Source organism: Periplaneta americana, chromosome 10, assembly GCF_040183065.1.
Source record: "Periplaneta americana isolate PAMFEO1 chromosome 10, P.americana_PAMFEO1_priV1, whole genome shotgun sequence".
Classification (NCBI taxonomy): Eukaryota; Metazoa; Arthropoda; class Insecta; order Blattodea; family Blattidae; genus Periplaneta; species Periplaneta americana.
In genome coordinates, this window is record NC_091126.1 from 145,713,721 (window position 1) to 145,731,765 (window position 18,045).

The 18,045-nt window shown below is 36.3% G+C and overlaps 1 protein-coding gene across 4 annotated transcripts in view; it reads left to right on the plus strand.

Annotated features, from left to right (window-relative positions):
* xmas (RRM_XMAS2 and SAC3_GANP domain-containing protein xmas) overlaps positions 1–18,045 on the plus strand; it is a 143,431-nt gene that overhangs the window by 16,838 nt on the left and 108,548 nt on the right. The gene's annotated exons all lie outside the window — the stretch shown is intronic.

Below are 18,045 nucleotides of genomic sequence, written 5' to 3' on the forward strand. Positions count from 1 at the left end.
TTAAAAACATATCCTTTGAAAAAAAGTAGGCCTAAGTTGTCTGAAAATGTACAATTATTCAAGGAATCAGCTGATACAGACGTAGAATTAGTGCAAAGCTTTTGTTTCTCAGCTGCAGGTAATAACAGAACAGGTTTATTTGAAACATCAAATAAAGTTGGAACTGCATTCCAGATTAATTTATTTTTGTTTTCATTCATGAATTGTGTGTTTTCGAAATGAAGAGAGCAAAACTTTATATTATTATAAAGATATGCTTCATTCTTTGTCATTAGATCTTCCCTCCTGCTGTTAATTAACCACTTTTTGCATCTAGGAGTAAAATAAGAAATAGATGTTAGGATTTTTCTTCACGAGCATCAATGCGAAATACGCAACGACCTAGCACTCGATGGAAATACGACTCAGTCCACTCTAAATCCAAAGTCGACCGTGGACAGTCTATTGTTTCTAGTTGCTAACCGCTTGGAGCGCTTTATCGCGAGATTTGCAAAAAATCACCTCAAGCTTCACGACTGTATATAGTAGACTGTGATGAATTCACACACACACTCACGCATGCCCATGCATGCACAGAATGGCTCATAATTAGCTTATTTTAGTGCATCTAAAAATATTTTTGTATTTACGTTCTGGGATTGGTCAAAACCTACCGTTTGGAGTAGTTAGTAATTATACAGTGTTTTACAGAAATTTGCAGTAACACGATTTTTAAATGGGATATCCTGTATTTCATTCCATAAATTGTTGCATTCTACATTCTAATTCAAATGACATAAACATGAAGTATCGTAGCTTTATACTAAGGTCAGATTCAGGTGGATCCACAATTGCTTGGTAATGTGCTTTGGACTCATAAAGCGCATTTTCAATTCAGTGGTGGTATAAACATTCATAAATGTATTATTTGATTTTCCAAGAATTCACATTCAAGTATCCAGGAAGGACTTTAGGATTTAAAAGTTACTATTGAGTGTCGCTTCAAGAGTCATTCGGTATTAGGACCATACTTGTTTGGAAAGAATGAACATAGAAAAAAACAAAAACTGTTACAGTTAGTGTACATCTTTATTTTAATATCCTTCATGATTATAAAGAGTGATTTATATAGAACTGACACATTTCTTTCATTAAATGTTTCAAAACGAATTGTGCTAGCGACAACTTATTATACCTAAAATGTAGAGGAATTTTGGGAGATTATTTACCTCTATAGCAAATGTTGAAAATGTCCTCCATCCTGCATAAGGCACAACTCAACATGTCGTTCCATGTTACTGGCCACTCGTTGGAGGACTCTGTTGTCAATAGCTTGAATCTACTGTGTGATGTTGTGCTTCAGATCGTCCAATGTCTGTCTCTCTGACACATTGAGTAGATGTACCCTGTCTACTGCGACAAACGTCTTAATGATATTTTGGGTGACTGCTCCAGTCGTGCTCTTACGTCAACAACAACCGTGGGAAGCCTAGATGAACGATGCTTGCCCTTTTCACTCACCAGAGATCCAGTTGTTTCCAATTTGTTTACCAGTCCCAGTATTGTGTTTCTTTTGGTAGGATTGTGAACACCAAATTCTCTCTGGTATGCCCTTTGAGTAGCTGTAATTGAATTCGTAATCCAGTATTGCTTCACAAGGAAGAGTCGTTGATTTAATGTGTACTGCATTTTCACGTTGACACAAAATGTCGATAACAGCTGCCAACAATAGGAATAAAACATAAACATCTGCGCATCTAGTGCTGCCAACAATAGGAATAAAACATAAACATCTGCGCATCTAGTGACAAGGAATCGAAACTCCAGAACATTCTGCTTAATTTGGTGCTAAAATTGGGTCAGTGCTGCCAACAATAGGAATAAAACATAAACATCTGCGCATCTAGTGCTGCCAACAATAGGAATAAAACATAAACATCTGTGCATCTAGTGACAAGGAATCGAAACTCCAGAACATTCTGCTTAATTTGGTGCTAAAATTGGGTCATTGAATGAATTTCTAACGGAATAATTAAAGAAAGGAATGTGTCAGTTCTATATAAATCACTCTGTACAATACCAAAACATTCAAAATGCTATATTCATTAGAATGTATTTAAGAAAGTCAAACAATTTTTTCCCGAAATTAAAAATTGAAGGTTTCACAAAAGTAGCATGCATATTTCCACCACCTAGACTCAGTTTTAACCGAGCTGCAGAGGGGTTAGTTTTGGTTATGATATTTTCTTCTAACTTAAGCATATTTGCACCTCATTGCTTGATGCAGACTGCTATGATTTGTTATTACTGACAAAAAAAAGAAAGAATATTATTTTTAAGTTCCAAGATATGGCAGGAATACAAAGTATAAGGTACAAATATCTTACAGGCTGGATCAACCCGTAATCCACCATGGGGAGATAGCTACTAACAAGTTCCACTCACTTATCTACTACTATTTGTTTTTATTGTTTGTTTATTGTGTACATATTTTAATTTTACTTCCCGTGAAAAGTAGTCTGCCTTTTGTTTGTTTATTCTATACATATTTTAATTTTGCTTTCTGTGAAAAATAGTCTGACTTTTGTTCGTTTATTCTATACATATTTTAGTTTTGCTTCCCGTGAAAAATAATCTGCCTTTTGTTTGTTTATTCTATACATATTTTAATTTTGCTTTCCGTGAAAAATAGTCTGTCTTTTGTTTGTTTATTCTATACATATTTTAATTTTGCTTTCTGTGAAAAATATTCTGCCTTTTGTTTGTTTATTCTATACATATTTTAGTTTTGCTTTCCGTGAAAAATATTCTGCCTTTTGTTTGTTTATCCTATACATATTTTAATTTTGTTTCCCGTGAAAAATATTCTGCCTTTTGTTTGTTTATTCTATACATATTTTAATTATGCTTTCCGTGAAAAATAGTCTGCGTTTTGTATGTTTATTCTATACATATTTTAGTTTTGCTTCCCGTGAAAAATAGTCTGTCTTTTGTTTGTTTATTCTATACATATTTTAGTTTTGCTTCCCATGAAAATTAGTTTTCCTTTTGTTTGTTTATACTATACATATTTTAGTTTTGCTTCCCGTGAAAAATATTTTGTCTTTTGTTTGTTTATTCTATACATATATTAATTTTGCTTTCCGTGAAAAATAGTTTGCCTTTTGTTTGTTTATTCTTTACATATTTTAATTTTGCTTTCCTTGAAAAATAGTCTCCGTTTTGTATGTGCTTCCCGTGAAAAATAGTCTGCCTTTTGTTTTTTTATTCTATACATATTTTAATTTTGCTTTCCGTGAAAAAGGGTCTGCCTTTTGTTTGTTTATTCTATACTTTTTTTAATTTTGCTTTCCGTGAAAAATATTCTGCCTTTTGTTTGTTTATTCTATACATATTTTAATTTTGCTTTCCGTGAAAAATAACACTGTTCTACAAGGGTCATTTTTCTTATATGAAAATGTTTGTTTCCAAAGGATTTTCATATGCAAATTCAAATCTGAAAACAGAAATTCGCTATCAGACACAGTTTTTTAGTTATACGAGAATATACGTCTCATTTAACTGACATTTAAAGTTTTTGATAAAGATGGTGAACTTTGCTTAACAACAGTTGCCAGTAGTTAATTTTGTTCTCCAATTGTTTTCATTTTCAAATTGTGGCATTCCTGTTGCTAGTAAAATTTCATGTTAATAAGCAAGTCATTATTACAGGATTTAAAATTGAGTTTTATAGCGTCTTAAACTGCCATTATTTGGATGGTGGAGACATTCCTTATCAAGTGAGCAAATATTCATTTTTAACCATAATATTCCGACATCTGTGGTATATAAAATATGTAAAACTTTACATATTTCTCTTGTATAGAAACCCCTTAAATCATAGAAGTCTGTAAGACAGATTCTAACAGAGAGAGAGAAAGAGAGAGAAATCTTGAGTTTAACCTGGAATTCTTGTTAGAGGAAGTGAGTATTGTTTGTTTACATGAAATATTGTTTCTGCATATGCACAATTCAACTCATGATGACATTCTGCAATGATGTTTGTGACCTAATGAATACTTTGAACTTCAAATACGAGCCACAGGAGTGGGGACTTTTTATAGATGCCTCAAAATACAATCTAAAGGGAGTTCTCCTCCACAATATGAACATAATGCCTTCTGTCCCAGTTGTCTATGTAAGTATGACTAAAGAGTCATACAGTAGCGTGCAAATTAATCCGAACACGACATATTTTTACATTTTCTGTCATTGTTGGCCTCACAGCTGCTCATACCGCTTTAATTGACATCTGTAGTACATGTAATTCCATTGTTGAAGGTCTGTCGTTATTTTTTTTATAATATGTGACATTTTGCCTGTCGTTTTGTACTTATAAGCATTTCAGTTGTGTTGAAGACTTAATACTGCAATCCTGTGTACATTCTGTCGTCTTCACAAATGGATACAACTCCACGAAAACGGTCTAAAATTATAACATTAGCAGAGCATTCTTCTATGACACAGAGGCAAATTGCTGCAGAATGTCACATCGGTTTGGCTACTGTTAATTCGATCATAAAACGATACAGGGAGACTGGATCCAGCATACCCCAGAGAAAAGGAAACTGTGGCCGGAAAAGGAAGACTTCACCTGCAGATGATTGTTTAATTGTCAGGAAAAGTAAATTAAATCCCAGACTAACTGCTGTCGACTTAACCTGCGAGTTAATGGCTACCACTGGGGCGAATATTCACGTCACAACAGTTCAGCGTAGGCTTTTGGAAGCTGGACGAAGGGCTCATAAGCCTATTAAGAAGCAACTGCTAACCCCTGTTATGTGCAAAAAACGCTTAATGTGGGCAAAATTACATCAACACTGGACAGTGAATGACTGGAAGAATGTACTTTTTTCCGATGAGTCTCATTTCGAGGTCCACGGCCACTGTGTTTCTTATGTACGGAAAGGATCCGAAAAAGTAACAGCAGCTCATCTCCAACAAGCACCCAAATACCCTCCTAAAGTAATGTTTTGGGGTTGTATTACACATGAAGGGCCTGGAGCATTAATACCTATCAAGGGAATGATGAATTCTGACAAATATATTCACTTATTGGAAACCAGAATTGTACCCCAGCTGCAAAAATCATTTCCGGATGGCAGAGGTGTGTTCCAACAAGACCTGGCACCATGCCATACGTCTCGAAAAACTACAGAATTCTTCAACAAGAAGAATATTCAGGTACTCCCCTGATCAGGCAACTCACCCAACATCAACCCCATTGAGAACTTGTGGTCAATTTGCAAAAGAAGAATGCAAAAAATGGATTGTTCTTCAAAGGAGAAGATGATTTCTGCCCTAATTGGTGTATGGTTTCGCGATGAAGAAATGAAGAATATTTGTGGGAAATTAGTGGAATCCATGCCAAATCGTCTCAGAGCTGTTATTAGGAACAAGGGAGGCCACATAGATTGCTGAGGTATGTCTTAGATCCTTTTTTTATCCCGTTTGAGTGTTTTTGCATAAGTAGTTACGTTGTTCGGATTAATTTGCACGGTACTGTATGATATTTTGAAAAATATGCTGAGATTAATCAAATATAATGAGCAGAAGTGGAAAATATGTGGTGATTTGAAAATAGTTGGCATGATATTAGGTATGCAACAAGGCTACACGAAATATGGATGTTTTCTGTGTGAGTGGGATACTCGCGATAGGAATTCCCATTATAAAAGAAAGATTTGGCCTGAACGTAAGTGGAAAGTTGGAGAAAAAACTATACTGAATGAGAAATTGGTAGCCAGTGAAGATGTTCTGCTGCCCCCCTCTTCGCATCAAGCTAGGCCTTATTAAACAATTTCTTAAGGCCATGGACACTCTGGAAGAGGATTTATGTACCTTTCAAAAAAGTTTCCTCGTCTTTCTGCAGCAAAAATAAAAGAGGGCGTGTTTGTAGGCCCCCAAATTAGAGAACTTCTGAAGGACTCAGATTTTGAACAATGCCTTGCACCAAAAGAAAGAAAAGCGTGGTCTTGTTTAAAAAATGTAACGCAAAATTTTCTGGGAAGAAAAGAGCTAACGACTTCGAACAGCTGGTTCAACAAATGATAAATGCATATAGGAATCTAGAATGTCACATATCTTTCAAAGTTCATTTCCTAGATTCACATATACATTATTTTCCTGAGAGCTGCAGTGATGTCTCCGACGAACATGGTGAAAGGTTCCATAAAGATATAATGTCCATGGAAAAGCAGTATGAAGGGAAATGGATGCCTGTGATGCAGCGGTGGATTTTCAGGGGAGGCAAGGGAGGCCGTGCCTCCCCTAATATTTTACCAGAACACAATATGGCAGTAATAATTTCAGCTGAATTAAGATCACAGACAAGTTACAGCAAATGACAAAACATTTTTCCTTTTATATTAATTTTACTATTCACTACGACTGAGAAGTAACGTAAAGTCGACCACATTCAGTTGGTGATGCCTGCTCGCTATGCTGTAGCATCGATTGTAGATAGTACAAATAATTCGTACTGAAAAGTAACAGATAGAGCTATAACCTGTACTGTCGACATCTAGCAGCCTACAGTGTCTATGCGAGAGCGGGAGAGAGGAGTCGGGTACATGATGCTACTCCCCGGTAACTATGACAACAGCAGTTCAACCTATAAGATAGCTGGTTAGAAGAGCGTTTAAACTTGACTAGAACGTGTGAGGGGAGCCGATTTGGAGACGTCCTACCCACCGCTGACAACTGTACTGCTTATAGTGACGGCTGGTTTTGGCTGTATTGGGAAGCTCTCTCTCTTTCTCTCTTCGTAGTTTTAGAAAATTCAGTCACGTGTTGTTAGTTTTCTCCCCCTGAGTAAAAGTTTTCATTTATGTTGTTAGATTTTCTCTTGTTTACGGGTGTTCTTGTTATTTTATTCTTTTGTGTTACGTGATGTATTTACTTATACAGTATTTAAAATGTATCGAGAGTTTAGAAACAAATGCAGATTTGTCTCTAGCGTCTTCTAGTAGCAGTTATTCAGTACCGTATGTTGTGACCTATTTGATCGGTTTGCGAAGAAAGAGGAACATCCAGTTAATTTGCTATAAAATTAGACTATGTAATAGTAATGAGCAAGACCTGGATTTTTGGTTCGAATCAATTTTGTTGCTATCTTGTTACTCTCGAAATATTGCTTTTCTTGTTCGTTTTATGTAGCAAAGAGTAACATTCTTAAATTCAATATGACCTAAAAAGACCTAATTCGTAAGTTAGAACTTAGAGTGTCCTAAAGAGAGGCAATCTTTACCAAGCTGTTGTAATAATATTAACAGTATGTTGTTTATTTTTATTTTTTTCCCGTAAAATCATGTAACTTCCTAACATAAGATTTAAAATCCTAAAACATAAATTGGAAAACCTAATTTTAATTTCTTAAAATCTATAAATTCTGCGCTTGGTAATGAGGTACGTCACAGACCTTATATTTTTATATTCTCATCATTCACATCTTGGCCTCCTCAACTTTCAAACCCACCATCCGCTACTGCTGCGATGCTTGCTGACTACCGCTGGAACATTATTAGTGACTGTAAAATTGAACACAACAGAAAAAAAAATAAGACTTTTAAATTCTTAAGGAAAAGTGTATTTTGTTCATATTTTCTAATTTTAAATAAGTTTTTCCATATAATGTAATTATTATATTAAGGCTTGTATATATATTTTTTGTTTTATAGTGCATAAAATGTTTGTAAATAATTTTGTAAGTGACTAAAATATTAATATTTACATGTTTTGCCTACATAAATACATAAAGTGGAAACGAAAAATATTTAAAAAATGAAATTGCATATAACTTGAAAACTATGCGTGACACAGAGAAACTAATTACAGATTTGAATTCAGGAGGTAAATTTCCATATTAATCAAGAATGTTATACCCAGAAAAATGAATTTCATTTTTTTTTTTTTTTTGTAGAACAGTGTAATCTGCCTTTTTTTTTTTGTTTAGTCTATACATATTTTAATTTTGCTTTCTGTGAAAAATAGTCTGCCTTTTGTTTTTGTTTATTCTATAGATATTTTAATTTTGCTTCCTATAAAAAATTGTCTGCCTTCATCTCATACGATGGAAGTTGCTTTCTTATATTTAGTGTGGATCTGATAAAATAATTTCTTTCTTTTTCACCACAGTCTATAGCTGAAGTATTGCTGACTATATCCACCAGTGTTTTGACCGATTGTGTGTGGCATGGGACAAATTTCTACTCTGCTAATCTTCAATACTTAAATAACGGAGGTTCTGGTATGATGAATTTCATAAGCAGGAAAAGACAAAATATGAGTTCTTAATTCATTTAATTCTTCCTTACTCTTTTTATGTTCTGGTTATGTTTTCCACATCTGTCGTTGGGGGTGTTCAAATAGTGCTCGGCCTTTCATTCTGAATGACATGTTTGACAAATTTCTCATGTTTATTCAAAGTGCTGAGAAAATAGATGTTCGCATGCAGGCATCCTTTAACCATTTATCTCAGAATAATAATCACGGGTATCATTTCTTTATTTTTTAACCACTTCCTTTCTATTCTTATTTTGTATTAAGAATATAAATATCTACAGAAAATAAACCTCTAAAATCGCCATATATTTACCCTGCAGAATATTGGTTTCGGGGCTATTTGAAAGAAACTGTTTTTCTGAGCAGACCTACGACAGTTCGTAAGTTAAAGAAGAATCCGTCATAAAACATGTAACAGATGTTTCAGAACATGAGCTTAGAGCTGCTCATACTTGTGGAAAGAAAATGGTAGACACATGAAACATTTACGATCAACTTAATGCAATACATACTGCATTTAAAAAATTCCATTCTTTCTGCAATAAGTCATTGTCACAATTCTTAAGATTGTAGTAAAGTAAATATTTTAGCAATTAAAATTACGTCTTAGTTTTGGAAAAGAAAACGTACTTATATGAAGCATTACGACATGTTATGTACACATATTTTATTTACAGCATGACATTCTTAATAGAAATGGGCATTAATGCATAATAATAAAATTAATAACATTTTTGGCAAATTGAAATAAAATGTGATTTGTTAATAATTAAGACATAAAAACAATTGTGATTGGATAACAATACAGTATCCGCTGATTAAGGTTCTGACTGATATGTACATCTATTATCAGGCAGTACATCTCACTTGATGATATGTGTCAGAGGAATAACAATTGTTTGTGTGCATCTGAAGTCTGACTAGTGTAATATGTAGCTAGTCTGCGATGTATGCAATGGAAGAGGAAAGGAACTGGCCACTCGACTCCATTATCTCCTGGCCTAGTTGCCTCATAAATGGTGCCTTCTTGGTATCACCACAGTCTAGTATATACAGTCACGAAGCTTAATACTTACTAAATATGCAAACGTAAACAGTTGAAATATGATCCATAGATAGTTGCTCACCACCAGGATCGCTACTATCGCCTCATCACAGACTCTTTCCCTAGCAGACCATAAAATGTATTGTACTTTCGATATCTTGTTCTTTTGAAAAAATTAACACCTTCCTTCCACTATTTAAATATGAAATACATAGGGTTTATATATTATTTTCATAAAATATATATTATATATATTATATTCTACAACCTTCCTGGTTCTTTCGGAAGGATAACTCTAACCTATTTTTCTTACAATTTATAGTACTACAAACGTCTCCTTGTCCCATATTATTCAAATTATTGTATTTTAGCCATTTACAGTTATTACAAATGATAACGAACTTTTCACAAAAATGCGAAATACGGCACAGTCAATGCTTTTTCGATCTAGACCAGGCCGTAATGTTTGTTCGGGTTTTTTATTTCAGTGTATGGAGCTCAGTGAAATATTATAACTTTATTGCTTATCATTGCTAAGCTTTATTTAGTGTAATGTGTTATAAGTTCCATTTACTTCTTGTTGCATAATATGTTGCAGAAATAATTACAAAACTGTGTTACGTATTTTAATGTGAAGAGAATTTTACATGTTAACATAATCTGTTCGCGTCAACATTTCAAGTTTAGAATGGAAGCTATTTTGAGGTTCAATAAAGAAGAATTTATATTGGGATTTCAATTTAGCACATCTACCTTCCTTAATTTTAGACAAAACATTTACCATACCACTCCTACGAAATTAGTGTATGTACAGTTTTGTTACTTCATCTCTTAAGTAGTAGATGAATACAGTAAGTCAGTACTCAATTTTAGTATTAAAATACAGACAAATTGAATGTCTGGGGTATCATACATGACATTATGCTTAATTATAATGTATGATTGCGAATTTAGGAACATAAGTTAAATATAGTAAACATAACCTATGATTTTCATATGAATGCAAGGCATTGGAGATCACTAAATTTAGACAGAAAGGGGCAACTGGTACAGTAAACATAACCTATAATTTCAACATATCTAAATATCTGTGCGGTGCAATTGAAAATTATTGAATCGTGCATAAATGAATGTACAACAATTTCGCAATATTTAATCGAAATAAAGGCAGGTATTACACATACGAACAACGTAATTTTCACACTATAAATAATATTACATCTTAACTCGCAAGTAAATTATGTCTGAAGTGTTTCATAATCATTGTTTTAAATTGTATTAATGGAATTACACTACATTTTAGAGAAACATATGATACTGTTTATGCATTCCAACTAATTTATATGGTTGAAACGCCGCCCTTCATGATCGGGTTAAGTGAGTTACATGGTCTGCCTTACGGCCTACTCACAGCGCTCCAAGCGGCTAGCAACTATTGCGAGATTTGCAAAAAATCACCCCAAGCTTCGTGACTGTATATAGTAGACTGTGGTATCACTTGTGAGGTTCAGACCTGCCTTCGGACAGTTGACTAAACAACAACAATACAGTGGATGACATTGTTGACAAATTACATACATTATTGGCAAATTAACATAAAACATTTCTATGTTAATAATTGTCATAGAAATTTGTGTTATTGGCCAACAATACAATTAATAATTTTATTGGAAAATTAACATAAAGCATTAATACGTTAATAATCCTGGCAGAGTCTAAAAATGAGTAATATTGGCTAACAATACCATGGATCACATTATTAGAGCAAAAACATGTTGGAGTTCATCTCGCCACTGTGAGTAGCACACTTCGGCAATCATATCACTGTGCACCTCACACCTCGCCTCAGCAGAACAAAGTGAAGAAGTTGATCTCCACACTTCTCGCCATTAATATGTTGCGTTAAGTTCTGTCAGCCAGTGAGTTCATTTCAGTGAACACAACCCAATAAATACGAGGCGCATCCAGAAAGTAAGTTTCCCGATTTTTTCCCCTTGAAAGTAAACGTAATTAGCCGTGTCAATTGCGCATGTGTAACAGATCTATGACGTATCAATCATATGCCAGCCGGACAGGTCCTGCCTGGTGCCAGTAGCGTGGCAGCAGTGGTCCGAAATGGAAGCTCTTATTCCTTCTCCCGCCGCCTGCGAGGTTCGGACGGTGATAAAGTTCTTTAATGCACAAAGCATTGCGCCAATTGAAATTCATCGGCAGCTCTGTCAGGTCTATGGGCCGAACATCATGAGTAAGCAGATTGTGCGTCGTTGGTGTAGGCAGTTTTCCGAAGGTCGTCAAAGTGTCCATGATGAAGAGCGCAGTGGGCGACCATCCCTCATCAATGATGATCGTGTTGAGCTGGTGTGGCAGTGCATCATGGAGAACTGTCGCTTCACGATTACGGAGCTGAGCAGCCATTTTCCGCAGATACCGCGATCCTTGTTGCATGAGATTGTCACTAAGCACCTGCTGTTCAAAAAAGTGTGTGCCAGGTGGGTGCCGAAAAATCTGACACCCGAACACAAAATGCAACGTTTAGGAGCAGCACTGACATTTCTGCAACGGTATCACGATAACGGTGACGAGTTCCTCGACAGGATCGTCACGGGCGATGAGACTTGGATTTCTCACTTCACCCCGGAAACCAAGCAGCAGTCAATGCATTGGCGGCATAGTGGATCTCCGGTCAGGACAAAATTCAGACAGACGCTGTCTGTACGGAATGTGATGTGCACGGTGTTCTGGGACAGGAAGGGCATTCTGCTCATTGACTTCCTTCCAAGAGGTGAAACAGTGAACGCTGACTGTTACTCTGAAACACTGCGAAAATTGCGACGTGCCATTCAAAACAAGAGGTGTGGAATGCTTACTGCAGGTGTTGTGCTCCTCCATGACAATGCTCGTCCACATACGGCTCGGTGCACAGCAGCTGTTTTGACGGAATTTGGCTGGGAGTTGTTTGATCTTCCACCCTACAGTCCTGATCTTGCTCCCAGCGATTTTCACGTTTTCTTGCACCTCAAGAAATTCCTGTCCTCCGGCGAGCGTTTTGGCAACGACGAAGAGCTGAAGACATCTGTCACACGCTTGTTCCATTCACAGGCGGCAGAGTTCTACGACAGAGGGATACAAAAGTTGATCCCACGATACGACAAGTGTCTCAATTCTGATGGTGGCTATGTTGAAAAATAGCTGAAACATTGCTGTACCTGTTGCCAATAAATGTTTTCCTGAAAGTGTGTGTTCTTTTTTTTTTTAAATAGGGAAACTTACTTTCTGGATGTGCCTCGTATTAATTTATGGCTTGAAAGGAACACACCAGAGTTGGTGATTTATATCGTTTGTGTCAGCAGCCTGTCATTTCCAAATACGTTGTAAGAATTTTGAGAGTCAACTTTCACTTACATCTTGATGCTATTAGAACCTAAATTCCACATACATAAGCAACCAATCAACTGCTGAAGAGACGTTGGTAGTGTCTCTCGGGTAAATAATAATTATATCTAAAGGAAATAATGTAGTATAATTAAAATTTTTTTATTATTACCAAAAATCTTCCATTGTCAGTCACAATAAGAAATATAGTGTTTTTATAGCCTATGTTGTACAAAAGTTGTAATGTTATACAAAGTTGTTTGTTCTCAAAGTGAAACGAAAATAATAATAATAATAATAATAATAATAATAATAATGGTGTGTGGTGGTGGCAGCAGCAACAGTGGTGTTTGTGGTAGTTGTAGCAGCAGCCATCTCTAGCAAGTGCTATTCCAAGTCATAAGATTGGAAAGAAATAAGTCATACCGAAACTTGACAAATGTTCATTTTCAAAGCAGCTGCTTCTTCTTCTTTTTCTTCTTCTTCTTCGTCTTCTTCTTCTTCTTCTTTCTTCTACAGAGTGCAGAATTGCAAAACAAACTGTATCCAACATTAGGAAAAAAAAGTGTAAACTGTCGAAATTTGTGCTAAAATGTAATGTGGAAAAAGAAAAATTTGAAGTATACTCACGAGGCATAATACACTTTATGTACTGTATACTGTCGAATTAAGAAACAAACAGCACAACACACACCCGGGAACAGCTGCGCTACAATTGCGACATTCAGCAAGATCAACGAGTAAGCAAGCAGACTTGCTACTTCCTCCAGTGCGCGGCAAACGAGTGGGGGCTCACTCATAGGAAAAACCCAGTGCTGCATGGGAAAACATACCTGATCACACTGTACATCACCCTTCAGTGGATTCCAGGACACAATGAAATAAAAGGAAACGAGATAGTTGATGTCCTAGCTAAAAAGACTCCCAAATTCTGTAACTAACCAACAGACCACTTTCATACCACCCTGCAAAGAGACTCATCCTAAAGTCCATATCGAACATCTCTGAAAGCCAACTTTCAACAAGAACTTCAGATAAAGAATGGAAGGAAACCATAAGAAAACTCCCTGAATCCACAAGAAGTGTAGCAGTAGCAGAATTTCATCTAACAACTGGCCATGACTGTCTTTCTTACCACCTGCATGGCATTGGCATCACACCAAGCCCCCTGAACACTCTTTGTGATCGAAATTAAGTAATGGACAAAAACTACCTCGTATGCTGCAAATCAAGCTTTCAGGTATAACTCCCTGTGAAGTTGATTTGAATAATTCTGAGGGAAAAATTGTTCCGGGGCCGGGCATCGAACCCGGGACCTTTGGTTAAATGTACCAATGCTCTCCCAACTGAGCTATCCGGGAACTCTACCAGACACCGATCCAATTTTTCCCTCTATATCCACAGACCTCAAAGTGGGCTGACAACTGTCAAGCAACCAACATTGAGTCCACACTAACTCTGTGTGGCTTGTTAGTGTGCACTCAATGTTGGTTGCTTGACAGTTGTCAGCCCACTTTGAGGTCTGTGGATATAGAGGGAAAAATTGGATCAGAGTCTGGTAGAGTTCCCAGGTAGCTCAGTTGGGAGAGCGTTGGTACATTTAACCAAAGGTCCTGGGTTTGATGCCCGGCCCTGGAACAATTTTTCCCTAGAAATTATTCATTTACCTCATATGCTGTCCTGCATTGAAGAAAGACAGTGCTATTAGCCGCTACTGGGACACAAGGAGCTGTCTGGATAATAACATGTTATATTCCTGTCATTGGAATAAATAAATATTCTTCTATTATGAGCTATCTTATCCTGTTCTTGTTTACATAACTGGCTACTGTTTCATTTTCGATAGTTTCACCCCTGTCACGTCATTCATATCTCCATAGTGTTTTGCTTCCCTGTTTTTCCTTTCATGCAAATAAACTGGTATCGTGAGATATTTCTTATTACAGTAGCGTGCAAATTCGAACACGACATATTTCTACATTTTCTGTCATTGTTGGCCTCACAGCTGCTCATACCACTTTAATTGACATCTGTAGTACGTGTAATTCCATTGTTGAAGGTCTGCGTTATTATTTTTTTTATAATATGTGACATTTTGCCTGTCGTTTTGTACTTATAAGCATTTCAGTTGTGTTGAAGACTTAATACTGCAATCCTGTGTACATTCTGTCGTCTTCACAAATGGATACAACTCCATGAAAATGGTCTAAAATTATAATATTAGCAGAGCATTCTTCCATGACACAGAGGCAAATTGCTGCAGAATGTCACATCGGTTTGGCTACTGTTAATTCGATCATAAAACGATACAGGGAGACTGGATCCATCACACCCCAGAAAAAAGGAAACTGTGGCCGGAAAAGGAAGACTTCACCTGCAGATGATCGTTTAATTGTCAGGAAAAGTAAATTAAATCCTAGACTAACTGCTGTCTACTTAATCCGCGAGTTAATGGCTACCACTGGGGCGAATATTCACGTCACAACAGTGCGGTGTAGGCTTTTGGAAGCTGGACGAAGGGCTCGTAAGCCTATTAAGAAGCAACTGCTAACTCCTGTTATGTGCAAAAAACGCTTAATGTGGGCAAAATTACATCAACACTGGACAGTGAATGACTGGAAGAATGTACAGTACTTTTTTCTGAAGAGTCTCATTTCGAGGTCCACGGCCACCGTGTTTCTTACGTACGGAAAGAATCCGAAAAAGTAACAGCAGCTCATCTCCAACAAGCACCCAAATACCCCCCTAAAGTAATGTTTTGGGGTTGTATTACACATGAAGGGCCTGGAGCATTAATACCTATCAAGGGAATGATGAATTCTGACAAATATATTCACTTATTGGAAACCAGAATCGTACCCCAGCTGCAAAAATCATTTCCGGATGGCAGAGGTGTGTTCCAACAAGACCTGGCACCATGCCATACGTCTCGAAAAACTACAGAATTCTTCATCAAGAAGAATATTCAAGTACTCCCCTGGCCAGGCAACTCACCCGACATCAACCCCATTGAGAACTTGTGGTCAATTTGCAAAAGAAGAATGCAAAAAATGGATTGTTCTACAAAGGAGAAGATGATTTCTGCCCTCATTGGTGTATGATTTCGCGATGAAGAAATGAATATTTGTGGGAAATTAGTGGAATCCATGCCAAATCGTCTCAGAGCTGTTATTAGGAACAAGGGAGGCCACATAGATTACTGAGTTATGTCTTAGATCCTTTTTTTATCCCGTTTGAGTGTTTTTGCATAAGTAATTACGTTGTTCGGATTAATTTGCATGCTACTGTATTTGTTTACTGTTATTGATTTGATTTGCATGAGCTATGTGTAGTATGCATGTTAGATCTTTTTAAATTTCTGATATAAAATGGTATTATTTTCCATAACATAAGCACTTTTGCATTTGCGTTATCTTTATTTGTGAAAACAATATTTAAAATGAAGTGTTAGATGTCAGTTGCTCACATTTCTAATCTTAAATTGCGCAACATCGTGATGAAACATTAATAGCGATGTGCACTAACCTCAGTTAAAAATGTAGTAACCATGGATTACGAAACCATGGTTAAAAAGTAACTGTAATTAAAATGTAATTTCTGTGCACCATTCATAATCACTGGATACATATGGTTAGCTGACATCTCATTTAACCAGGGTAAAGACTATGATGGTACACAGTTTCTACAAAATGATGAAAGGAAAGCATCCATATATCTGCAAGGAAAATAGTCAAAATCTGAAAAAGACTCGCTTACTCCATTCTACATCAAAATGAATGTAGTCTATATTTTCACCTTGCATTTGTTTGCCTTTGGACACTATTATGTTTGTGGGTTGCATTTCTTTGTTTTTCAGTGCTGTTGGTTAAAATATTACAAAATAAAAAGCGAAAATAATTATATCTTATTGTGGGTCTGAAGTAATGATAAACTTAATTACTAGATTTAAATATGTCATATTAGAAAAAGATGGAATACCCATAAAGGAAAATTATTAAGAAAATAGTAGGAATATTTGTAAAATCCAGAGCCCCAATTATACTAGGGCAGCGTTTCTTAAACTTTCTAGAAGTGGGGACAAGTCAGGACAAAATTCAGACAGACGCTGTCGGTACGGAATGTGATGTGCACGGTGTTCTGGGACAGGAAGGGCATTCTGCTCATTGACTTCCTTCCAAGAGGTGAAACAGTGAACGCTGACTGTTACTCTGAAACACTGCGAAAATTGCGACGTGCCATTCAAAACAAGAGGTGTGGAATGCTTACTGCAGGTGTTGTGCTCCTCCATGACAATGCTCGTCCACATACGGCTCGGCGCACAGCAGCTGTTTTGACGGAATTTGGCTGGGAGTTGTTTGATCTTCCACCCTACAGTCCTGATCTTGCTCCCAGCGATTTTCACGTTTTCTTGCACCTCAAGAAATTCCTGTCCTCCGGCGAGCGTTTTGGCAACGACGAAGAGCTGAAGACATCTGTCACACGCTTGTTCCATTCACAGGCGGCAGAGTTCTACGACAGAGGGATACAAAAGTTGATCCCACGATACGACAAGTGTCTCAATTCTGATGGTGGCTATGTTGAAAAATAGCTGAAACATTGCTGTACCTGTTGCCAATAAATGTTTTCCTGAAAGTGTGTGTTCTTTTTTTTTTTTTTTAAATAGGGAAACTTACTTTCTGGATGTGCCTCGTATTAATTTATGGCTTGAAAGGAACACACCAGAGTTGGTGATTTATATCGTTTGTGTCAGCAGCCTGTCATTTCCAAATACGTTGTAAGAATTTTGAGAGTCAACTTTCACTTACATCTTGATGCTATTAGAACCTAAATTCCACATACATAAGCAACCAATCAACTGCTGAAGAGACGTTGGTAGTGTCTCTCGGGTAAATAATAATTATATCTAAAGGAAATAATGTAGTATAATTAAAATTTTTTTATTATTACCAAAAATCTTCCATTGTCAGTCACAATAAGAAATATAGTGTTTTTATAGCCTATGTTGTACAAAAGTTGTAATGTTATACAAAGTTGTTTGTTCTCAAAGTGAAACGAAAATAATAATAATAATAATAATAATAATAATAATAATAATAATAATAATAATAATAATAATAATGGTGTGTGGTGGTGGCAGCAGCAACAGTGGTGTTTGTGGTAGTTGTAGCAGCAGCCATCTCTAGCAAGTGCTATTCCAAGTCATAAGATTGGAAAGAAATAAGTCATACCGAAACTTGACAAATGTTCATTTTCAAAGCAGCTGCTTCTTCTTCTTCTTTTTCTTCTTCTTCTTCGTCTTCTTCTTCTTCTTCTTCTTTCTTCTACAG